This window comes from Alosa sapidissima, chromosome 6, assembly GCF_018492685.1.
Source record: "Alosa sapidissima isolate fAloSap1 chromosome 6, fAloSap1.pri, whole genome shotgun sequence".
Classification (NCBI taxonomy): domain Eukaryota; kingdom Metazoa; phylum Chordata; class Actinopteri; order Clupeiformes; family Clupeidae; genus Alosa; species Alosa sapidissima.
Window position 1 is genome coordinate 12167161 of NC_055962.1, and position 11034 is coordinate 12178194.

General features: G+C 45.5%; 1 protein-coding gene across 1 annotated transcript in view; it reads left to right on the forward strand.

Annotated features, from left to right (window-relative positions):
- Window positions 1-11034, forward strand: part of kcnh5a (potassium voltage-gated channel, subfamily H (eag-related), member 5a) — a 129644-nt gene that overhangs the window by 99153 nt on the left and 19457 nt on the right. The gene's annotated exons all lie outside the window — the stretch shown is intronic.

Sequence of the window (11034 nt, forward strand, 5' to 3'; positions counted from 1 at the left end):
AGGCTTAGTCCATTGTCACTGTTCTCCTTCCTTCCTGTTTAAATGTTATGCAGAAATGTAGATACCTTCCCATCATTTTCTATTGCTCTTTGAGCAACAGCATCCTCGTAATGCTAAGATTTGCTTGGATGTTCGTTGTCGTAGGTGTTTCCGAAGGTCACTATCTGCTTATGTATGTGTGTGTGTGTGTGTGTTTATGTGTGTTGGTGCTTAATTCAGTCAGAAAATGCATCGCATCATATTAATCTTGTGGCTTTTACATGGAAAGCCACCCTGACTGAGTCATGAGCAGCGCAAAGCAAATTCATTTGTAGGTGTCACATTCACTTTCACCCACAACCCCATCGCCACAATCCTCCAACACACACACACACGCGCGCACGCACACGCACACACACACACACACAAGTGCCGAAGGGGAGTGTGTGTGGGTGACTGTGTGAGACTGTGTGCGGATGTGTGTCAGTGTGCGTGTGCGTGTATGTGTGCGTGTGTCTGCATGTGCTCAGGGTGTGGGGGTTGGGGAGATTTTTGGATCTAACGCCTAGACTCCTAATCCATCTGAAAAGGGCAATGCATTTTTTCATCAACACACAACACGGCCACAAAAACAGAAAAAGGCGCGCAAGTCGGCAGGATTTCTCTCACCCTCCCGCCCCATGCAATTATTCATTCATGAGGTGCTCAGCCCAGTCCAGCTCCCACACCGACGCCTCTGGACCACAGAGGAGGGGAGCGGAGGAGGCGAATGCGCTGACCCGGAATATCTGTTTGTGTCAGCTGCAAGAGCACGTCACACTCTCGAGCCGATTAAGTCGTTTATGTCGCGTCCAGAGCAGCATTTCAGAGAGCTACTGTACTGTATGTCCAAAATACAGCTGAATTATGGAGGAGTGAATTATTTTCTTGGTTCCTTCTAGAATTCTAAACAAACGATCTATAATTTCAGTCAGAGCCTTATAGATAAGCCTTATCTGGTTTCAGTGTTCTTTATTGACCGTTTCAAGAGATTTGATTATCAGATTATCAGCATCATAGTTGTTCCCACAAGGCTTCCATTTTAACATTCCATATGTTATCTTAATAAAGCGGAAGTAGATTGGGAACAAAATAGAACGTTCAAGCATTGTTTTTGTTTTTCTTGTTGAAAGGGTCTATTCGTTTGTGTCACATGACGTCAGTGTAGCTTTGCGCCGCCATCTTTACGACCGATTCGCGCCCCGCTCAGTGGTCACAACAGCTGACCGTCTGACAGCTAACAGCTGATAACCCACCACAAACTTTTCCCATAAAGTCACAATCACCTTGTTTCCCTTCCCTTCATGTTCTTTCAATGAATATAAACCATGGACTGTATAAAATAGGTATTAACACATCTGACATAAAGAACATTATCCAGATTGATGACAGCTAGCTGTGAGCTAAATGACACTAAAATAAGTGGTAGCTTGCTAGCTGTTAGCCACTTAGCTAACAACTTGCTACTACATGTACCTAGTCAGAGTAAACTACCACCAAAATCATATATTTGAATTGTTTTTACATAATACTTAAATTTTCCATGATTAAATATAAATCCTTGGCGGCCAGGTGCCGCACTTTCACGTTTTTGACCTATCCAATCACAGCATATTGATAGGCATCAGTAGGGGAGAGCCGGGACAGTTGAAACACTTTTTAATTAAAGTCAAAGTCAAAGTCTGCTTTATTGTCAATTTCTTCACATGTCAAAACATACAAAGAGTATCGAAAGTTTCCCACTATCCCACGGTGGAGACAAGACATATTTTACCAATTAGGTCTACAGACAAACATAACATTCAAGTAAACAATATAAAAAGTAAATAAGAAGGCACATACAATGAAGAAATAAGAGCAGCAAAATTTGGGTTGAAATTGTGCAATTGTGCATACAGTAGACAGTCAATATAATAGTGCAAAGGTCAGGCCAATAAATGGCTGAGGTAGTTCTGTTTGACCTAAGTATGCAAGTGGCATAGTGGTGCAAGTTATGTATTGAGCAGCAGAAGTGTGTTCAGAAGTGTTCTCAGGACAACAGGACAACAACAAGTTGCAAAGTGTTCAAGTGGAGTAGTGCAAGGCAGCCATTGTGGGTCCAAAGTCCAGGATGTTATGTAGCTGAGGGTGGAGGGGGGAGAGGGGGGAGAGAGTTCAGCATCCTAACAGCCTGGTGTATGAAGCTGTTAGTGAATCTGGTAGTGCGGGAGCGCAGGCTTCTGTACCTCTTCCCAGAGGGCAGTAAATCAAACAAATTGTGAGCGGGGTGACTTGCATCACTCACAATTGTGGTCGCCTTGCGGGTGAGGTGGGAGGTGTAAATGTCCTTCAGGGAGGGGAGTGAAGCACCAATAATCCTTCCAGCTGTGTTCACTATGCGCTGCAGGGCTTTCCTGTTGTATTCAGTGCAGCTTCCGCCCCACACAGCGATACAGCTGGAGAGGATGCTCTCAATGGTGCCTCGGTAGAATGTGGTCATGATGGCTGGTGGAGCACTTGCTCGCCTAAGTTTCCGCAGGAAGTACAGGCGGCGCTGAGCTTTCTTCGCCAGTGATGCAGTGTTGGTGGTCCAGGAGAGGTCTTCACTGATGTGCACCCCCAGGAATTTGGTGCTGCTCACTCTCTCCACCACAGCACTGTTGATGGTCAGTGGCAGGTGTTGGGAGTGACCTCTCCGGAAGTCAACAACAATCTCCTTGGTCTTGCTGACGTTCAGCAGGAGGTTGTTGTCCCTGCACCACGTGGTCAGAAGGTCGACCTCCAACCTGTATTGAGTCTCGTCGCCCTTGGTGATGAGACCCACCAGAGTTGTGTCGTCAGCAAATTTCACTATGTGGTTGTTGCTGTAGGTTGCAGTGCAGTCATGCGTCAACAGGGTGAAGAGCAGCGGACTGAGCACGCAGCCTTGGGGGGCCCCCGTGCTCAGTGTGAAGCTGCTTGAGATACTGTTGCCAACACATACTACTTGAGGCCTCTGACAGAGGAAGTCCAGTAGCCAGTTGCAGAGGTAGGTACTGAGTCCCAGTTTGTCAAGTTTGCAGATGAGTTGTTGTGGTATTATGGTGTTGAATGCAGAACTGAAGTCTATAAACAGCAGTCTCACATATGAGTCTCTTTTTTCCAGGTGGGTGAGGGCTGGGTGGAGGGCAGATCAGATTGCATCCTCTGTGGACCGTTTGGCTCGGTATGCAAACTGGAAGGGGTCCAGGGTGGGGGGGAGAATGGATTTGATGTGTTGACATGACAAGCCGCTCAAAGCACTTCATGATGATGGGTGTCAGTGCCACGGGGCGGTAGTCATTGAAGCAGGATGGAGCAGTTTTCTTTGCACAGGTATGATGGTGGCAGCTTTGAAACATGATGGAACGATGGCTTGCTTCAGGTAAGTGTTAAAGATGTCTGTGAAGACATCCTTAAGCTCCTCAGCGCAGTCCTTCAGTGCACGACCTGGGATGTTGTCTGGGCCTGCTGCTTTACGGGTGTTGATAGCAGCAAGTGTCCTCTTCACGCTGTCAGTAGAGAGGCACAGGGGCTGCTCGTGTGGAGGGGGAGGGGTCTTCTGTGGGCAAGTGCTGTTTTGTGCTTCAAAGCGAGCAAAGAAGCGGTTCAGATTGTTGAGCAGAGGGATGTTGCTCTCACAGCTCTGTGGCGTGGGCTTGTAGTCCGTGATGGCCTGAATGCCCTGCCAAAGTTTTTTTTATGCGTTCCTGCTGTCTTTGAAGTGGGTGGTTATCTTGTGAGTGTATTCCTTTTTTGCTTCCTTGATGCCACGGGACAGGTTGGCTCTCGCTGTTCTCATGCCAGCTTCATCCCCAGCTCTGTAGGCTTTGTCTCTGGCCCTCAGCAGCCTGAGGACATCCCCTGTCAGCCATGGCTTCCAGTTAGCCCCAGTGATGATGTATTTTGTGTGGGTCACATCATCAATGCACTTGGTGATGTAAGAGGTTACAGTGTCTGTATACTCCTCTATGTCTGTGTGGTTGTTGTAAGTGGCTGCCTGCTTAAACATTTCCCAGTCTGTTGTGTCAAAGCAGTCTTGAATAGCATCAGAGGCTCCCTCAGGCCACACTTTTACCTGCTTGCGAACTGGTTTGTTTGCTTTCACTCTTTGTCTGAATGCGGGCATTAGCATAACAGTGATATGGTCAGAAAGTCCAATGTGGGGGAGGGGGTGGCTTTGTATGCTCCTTTGTGTGTAGTGTAGACCAGGTCCAGGATGTTGTCTCCTCTTGTTGGAAAATCAACATGCTGGTGTAGCTTTGGAAGAACAGTTAAGATCTGCATGGTTAAAAACCGTCTGGGTGTGCCGTCTGTTGTTCACTGACATCCTGGTACAGTTCACTAAGAGCCGTGTTCCTATTGCTGTTATTGTTGGTAGACGTAATTTACAAACCGATCATACCACACTGAAAGGTAATATTTGGTCACTAGTAACCTACATCTATCCTCTGTCAAATACAAACGCATTTTCAGCTTTGAACAAAACCGTTCAGGAATTATAAGGCTACAGCAAAAGTGGGACGTGCGTGTCTCATTCGTCACTGCTGGTTGGGACAGTTGAAACAACATAAGGGGACGAATGAAACATACAGTTTAAGCAATGTAAACGTCCCACAACTTTAACATTTTTACTACATATCATGAATGGTAGGCTACTCCCAATAGGTGTTATTTTAGATAGATTGTTGAAGGGCTATACGTCTTCGTGCATGTTTGATAACAACTCATTGCCATCATCGTGAAGCGTGTATGAAGTGGTTTTTAAAATATCATGCCCTGTGATTCAGTCGTCCAGGCTTTCCCCTACTCTTGAATTGGGTCAAGCCTGGGGCAGATAATAAGGGACAAAAGATATCTGGGGGTAACAAATAAGGATCGGAGCCTAAAATTTTAATTTTCTCCACATATCTCTCTCTCACACATTCAAATGTGCAGTGTGGGCGGCCATACTGGGCGAGATCGGTCGTGAATATGGCGGCGTTCTATTTGATAGTGACATAGGTGGCACTTATAAATGCAGTTTATGGGGAAAATCTCTGAGGGTAATTGTCGCATCATAATGCAGAACTTAAAGCTACCTGAACTTCTGTATGGACATTGTTGTTTTCACCAGAACTGTACACTGCTTTTCTAACAACAAGCCTTGGATAACCAGCAATGTCAAGACCCTTCTTAATAGGAAAAAGATGGCGTTCAGAGAGGGGGACATGGCAGAGCTAAGGCGCGTGCAAGGGGAACTCAAAGTCAAGCTGAAAGAGGCTAAGGAGGACTACAGAAGGAAGGTGGAACAGAAGTTGCAGGAAAACAACATGAAGGAGGCATGGGACGGCATGAAGGCTATCACTGGCCTGAAGAAGAGCAGCAGCTCTGTGGAGGGGAACCTGACAGGGACATCAAGGAGGTGGTCATCCCCCAGCCCCCACCCCCCCTCAATACCAGTGCAACACTCACCTCCACCATCACTGGCTATCGTACCCCCACCATCACTGGATATTGCACCCCTCCCCACATGGCGATCACGAACAATGAGGTGACAATGACCTCAGTCAACAGCCATCAGACACACAGATCTCAGATGCACCCCTCCCCCTCCCCTCCACTCACACTCCCATCATCACAGCAGATCAAGTAAGAGCCCAACTAAAGAAACTTCACCTCAATAAGGCAGCGGGGCCTGAAAGACTGTGTCCAAGGCTACTCAAGGCCTGTGCTGCTGAACTGGGGGAGCCACTGAAGCACATCTTCAATTTGAGTCTATGCCTCGGACAAGTTCCAACATTGTGGAAGACATCATGTCTCACCCCCGTCCCTAAGAAGCCACACCCTAGTGAGCTTAATGACTACAGACCTGTCACTCTAACATCACATGTGATGAAGACAATGGAGCGACTGGTCTTAGGTATGCTCAGACCCCAGATACGCCATGCACTAGACCCGTTACAGTTTGCATAGCAGGAGAAAGTGGGCGTGGACAATGCCATCACTTATCTTCTACACAGGACACATTCTCACCTAGACAAGAGGAAATGTGCTGTGAGAATCATGTTCTTTGATTTCTCAAGTGCTTTTAACACCATCCAACCCCTCAGACTGGGAGACAAGCTCTTGTAGATGGGTGTGGACGCTCATCTGGTAACCTGGATTACCTGACCGAGCGACCACAGTTCGTCAGACTGAAGAACTGTCTCTCTGACACTGTGATCAGCAGCACCGGAGCGCCACAGGGAACTGTGCTCTCTCCAGTCCTGTTCACACTGTACACATCTGACTTCTGCTACAACACCGAGTCATGCCACATGCAGAAGTTTTCTGACGATACTGCAATTGTGGGGTGTATCAGGAATGAGCAGGAGGAGGAGTATAGGAGCCTGGTGGAGGACTTTGTGCAATGGTGCAAACTCAATCACCTTCAACTCAACACTTCAAAGACCAAGGAGATGATGGCAGGTCTAAGCCCACTCTGCTACCAGTCTCCATTGATGGTGTCAATGTGGAGGTGGTAAGCACCTACAAGTATTTGGGTCTCCACCTGGACAATAAACTGGACTGGTCAGCCAACACTGACACACTCTACAAGAAAGGGCAGAGCAGGCTGTACTTCCTGAGGAGGCTGCGCTCCTTCAATGTGTGCAGCAAGCTCCTCAGGATGTTCTACCAGTCTGTTGTTGCCAGCGTCCTATTCTATGCAGTGGTATGCTGGGGAGGAAGCACAAAGAAGAAGGATGCAGGGCGAATTGACAGGCTGGTAAGGAAAGCTGGCTCTGTAGTGGGAGCTGAACTGGAGTGCCTCAAAACATCTTGGACAATAAGTGTCATCCACTCCACAGCACTATTGTAAAGCAGAAGAGCCTGATCAGCTGGAGACTTCGCTCACTGCCTTGCACAACAGACAGACTGAGGAAGTCATTTGTCCCCAGGGCCATTGAACTGTTCAATGCTTCACTTAAGGGAAGAGGAGAGATAGACTTCTCCGCATAGTCTGTCTGCCTCTTCACCCCCTCCATGTTTGGATACTGTCTGTTCACTAGCCACTTTTTACCACTATCTTTCTGGCTCACTGTTAGCGTGCTATGTTAGCACATATGCAAAACCCCTCCCTCCATGCCACAGCCGAATTGTGGCCACACTTATACCTTTTCTTAATATAGTTAATATACTATAATATATATATATATATATATATATAGAGAGAGAGAGAGATATAGATATAGTTTTTTCTATAGTTTTTTCTTATATTACCTTGCCTACTCGCTGATATGTCCATATTTATTTTATGCTGGTCTCTAGACTTTATTCTTGCACTGTTGCACTGTTGGACTTACTCATTTGCACCTTACCTTACCTTACTATGCACAGAGAATCACAGGCTCAGTCCCTGCCTCAGTCATTGCAAGCGCCTCTTGATTGATTAATCACCCACTATGTGGATACTGTTTTTAGAATTGATTTAGATTAAGTGTTATTTAGTATAATTTGTATTTTAGTATATTTAGTATATTCTTTATCTTCTACTGTCCTTATTGCTTAGTTGTGTATTTTATACTATTTTACATAATTACTTTTTTCTGCTGTTAGTGAATGTGTGTGTGTGATGTCTGTATGCTACTGAGACCTTGAATTTCCCCTGGGGATCAATAAAGTATCTATCTATCTATCTATCTATCTATCTATCTATCTCAACTCTCGGTTCGCAAACATTCTAATCATATATTTGTGAACCATTCAAGGCATGATTTATTATTTATATATGGACAGTGTTTGACAGCTTACGTGAGCCCAAGTAGCTTACTTTAAAGCGATATCGTGAGCTTCTGTCAAAATCTAGCAGTGGGCCTAACTACATGAAACAACATCAACAGTAGCCTATATGTTACACAATATCCTTGCTAATGCGCTAACTGGCATTTATTTGAAATGATATCAGCAAAGTTGTAAGGTGAAAACTTTATTTCACGGTGTGTTCTAAACAACATAATGGCATGATATTAATCTTTCATGTGCATGAGGCCCATATAGCATCACAATGAATATGAAGATCATGTTAAAAGTTTGCTGGCAAAAACATTAATATGTAGGTTACATACCTGATGTCACTGAGCTGTCAAAGAGGCTACGAAACCATCTCCGTACATTATCGCTAATTAAACTCAGCTGACTGGTGTTAGCGCATAGCCATAGTTGCTATTAAAATGCCTACTATGCTAGCGCTGGGAATCTAAACACTTCAACACCAACATGTAGCCTAACATGTTCAAAACTATTGCGTGTTATGGGTTAACACATGACATTTCTTGAAGCATTTGGGAACACACTGAATTAACTGGAAAGTAGAGTCCCTGTTAGATTAGCTTGCTTGCAAATGCCATTGTCCATGACCTGGCAGTTCTATGGCAAGCGGTTTTAACATACCTTATGGCAAACCGCCTACACTGGGTAAACTTGAAAGCAGAGCTTACCATTGTGTGTGCATGCAAGGCAAGCTGTTTTAACATTTAAATGTATTATTGGTAGGAGCAATGAGATATTGATAGTAAATTGAATATAACAGTTCAATTTCATGTTCAAATTTGTCTTATCAATAAAAAAAAAAGCAATTCATGCTTTAGACCATTTTAATTTAAAACATTTTAAAAACAAAGTACCGGTTCAGGCACCGTTTCGGCAGTGGCACCGTTTTAAAAGTATCGCTTTAGCACCGGTATCGGATAAAACCCAAACGATACCCAACCCTACAGAGATGTAATATGTGGAAATGGAAAGACACAAAAATCTAAAGAGAAAAATAAACCACCTTTTAAAACCACCTGCTGTCAGAACATTAGAAGTTCCTATCAAAGGTGGCGATGTGGGATAATAAATAAACAGAATGCCAATTCAGTGGAGACCAGTCACGCTTTTATAAAGTTGACCCCCAACACTGAGCTTGCTGATTTTCCCTTCATTAGTTCCACCTCCTGCTTGAGAAATTACACTGCTAATTAGCAAATCCAGATGGCTGGAAGGGGATAGTGAGGAAAACTGTTTTTTTTTTTTGCCGTTTGAACATATGAAGCCCAGCTTTGAAAATAAGTTTCACAAGGTCCAGGTGCTAACATGGGTGGCACGGAGAGCAGGGGGTGGGGGGTGGGGTGGTTGCAGCAGGGGGTGTCGGGTGTGGGGTGGTTGGAGCAGGGGGTGTGGGGTGGTTGGAGCTGGGGGTGTGGGATGTGGGTGGTTGGAGCTGGGGGTGTCGGGTGTGGGGTGGTTGGAGCTGGGGGTGTGGGGTGTGGGTGGTTGGAGCTGGGGGTGTGGGGTGTGGGTGGTTGGAGCTGGGGGTGTGGGGTGTGGGTGGTTGGAGCTGGGTTGATGGCTTGTGGTCCAGAGTCATGGAGCAGAAATGGTCTCCTGCAGCGAGAACCTTGAATAAAGCATGAATCAGAGCAGCAGGCGGTTGCTGCCACACACACACGCGCGCGCGCACACACACACACGCACACGCACGCGCACACACGCACACGCACGCACACGCACGCACACGCACACGCACGCACACGCACACGCACACGCACGCGCACACACACACAAATACACACATGCACACATTATACACACACATTTACACTCATATCCACATGATCTCTCTCTCTCTCTCTCTCTCTCTCTCTCTCCACACACACACACACACACACACACACACACACACACACACATTTACAGTTGTACACACTATCAGAGGATCCCATGTACATACACACATGTAGTACACACACACACACACACACACACAGCTGCACTCACATACATACACATACACACAGACACCAATTCAAACAGGCTATCAGACATACTCTCACACTCACTCCGGCATCTACGGCATAATACTGCGCAATACACCCATAGCACATACAGTACAAGTACATGTTTACATCCACATACAGTACATTCATACACACACACACACACACACACACACACACACACACACATACACACACACATTTGCACAATACACATACTGTATATTTTGGGTTTAAGCACAGAATAGCCTTATGTCTTATGTTTCCATTTGGAGTCGTACTATTGCGTTCATTTGTTCAAAGTGAACCTCAGCGCTCTCACAGACCCCAGAACCCGTCCCCTTCCTTTCCTGTGTTTTCACCTCATACTGGACTCTCTGATCCATCTGACAGAGAGAGAGAGAGAGAGAGACAGAGAGGAGATCAAGAGACAGAGACCAAGTGAGAACAGCCAACCATTAGCTCTGTCTATTCCACTGCCAAAGGTTCCCCTTCCTCTCTTCCGTCACCCCTGGCTGTTTTTGTTAAATCACAAAAGTGAATGCCTTTCTCCATACCTTCCTCTTTCCACACCCTACTGTCTCAGTCACACTGGGCCAGAGCTATGTGGAAAGACAGGCAGGCAGACAGACAGACAGACAGACAGACAGGCAGACAGACAGACAGAAAGACAGAAGCTCAGTGGCAGTCTGCTAAACGCCAGCTAAAGGAACAGTCCTCCCAGACAGCCTCTCAGCTCAGAGGTCCACACATTTCTGGCTCCAGCTCTATGGCCCACTCACAGAATGAGTGGGGCTTGTTTGTGTTTGTTTTTGTTTGTTTGTTCTATTAATTCATTGCTCTTCACTTGGATAGTCCCCTTTAGACTGTCTACACATGCTCAGATTATTGATAAACTATCTGTTGGCACTCTAACTTTTTAGGGTGAAGTTTAGAGTTAGGGTTGGCTTTAGTCAAGGTGATGTCCAGCCATTGTTCAATTACAATTTTACATACTGAACTTGAATCTCAACAGATGATCTGTAAAGTATCTGTTCGTGGACTATACAGTACAAGTTAATTGTCACCACTCATCCGCACATGAATTATGTATTCATTCATTCATTCATTCATTAATATATTCATGCATTCTTTCACTCTGAATTCTCCCACAAGTTATTTGCTTTAGCAGTGCATTTACTGTAATTGAGTTTTATTCATTTTAGCTTCAAGAAACAGCCTCACTTTTGCACGTCCATCT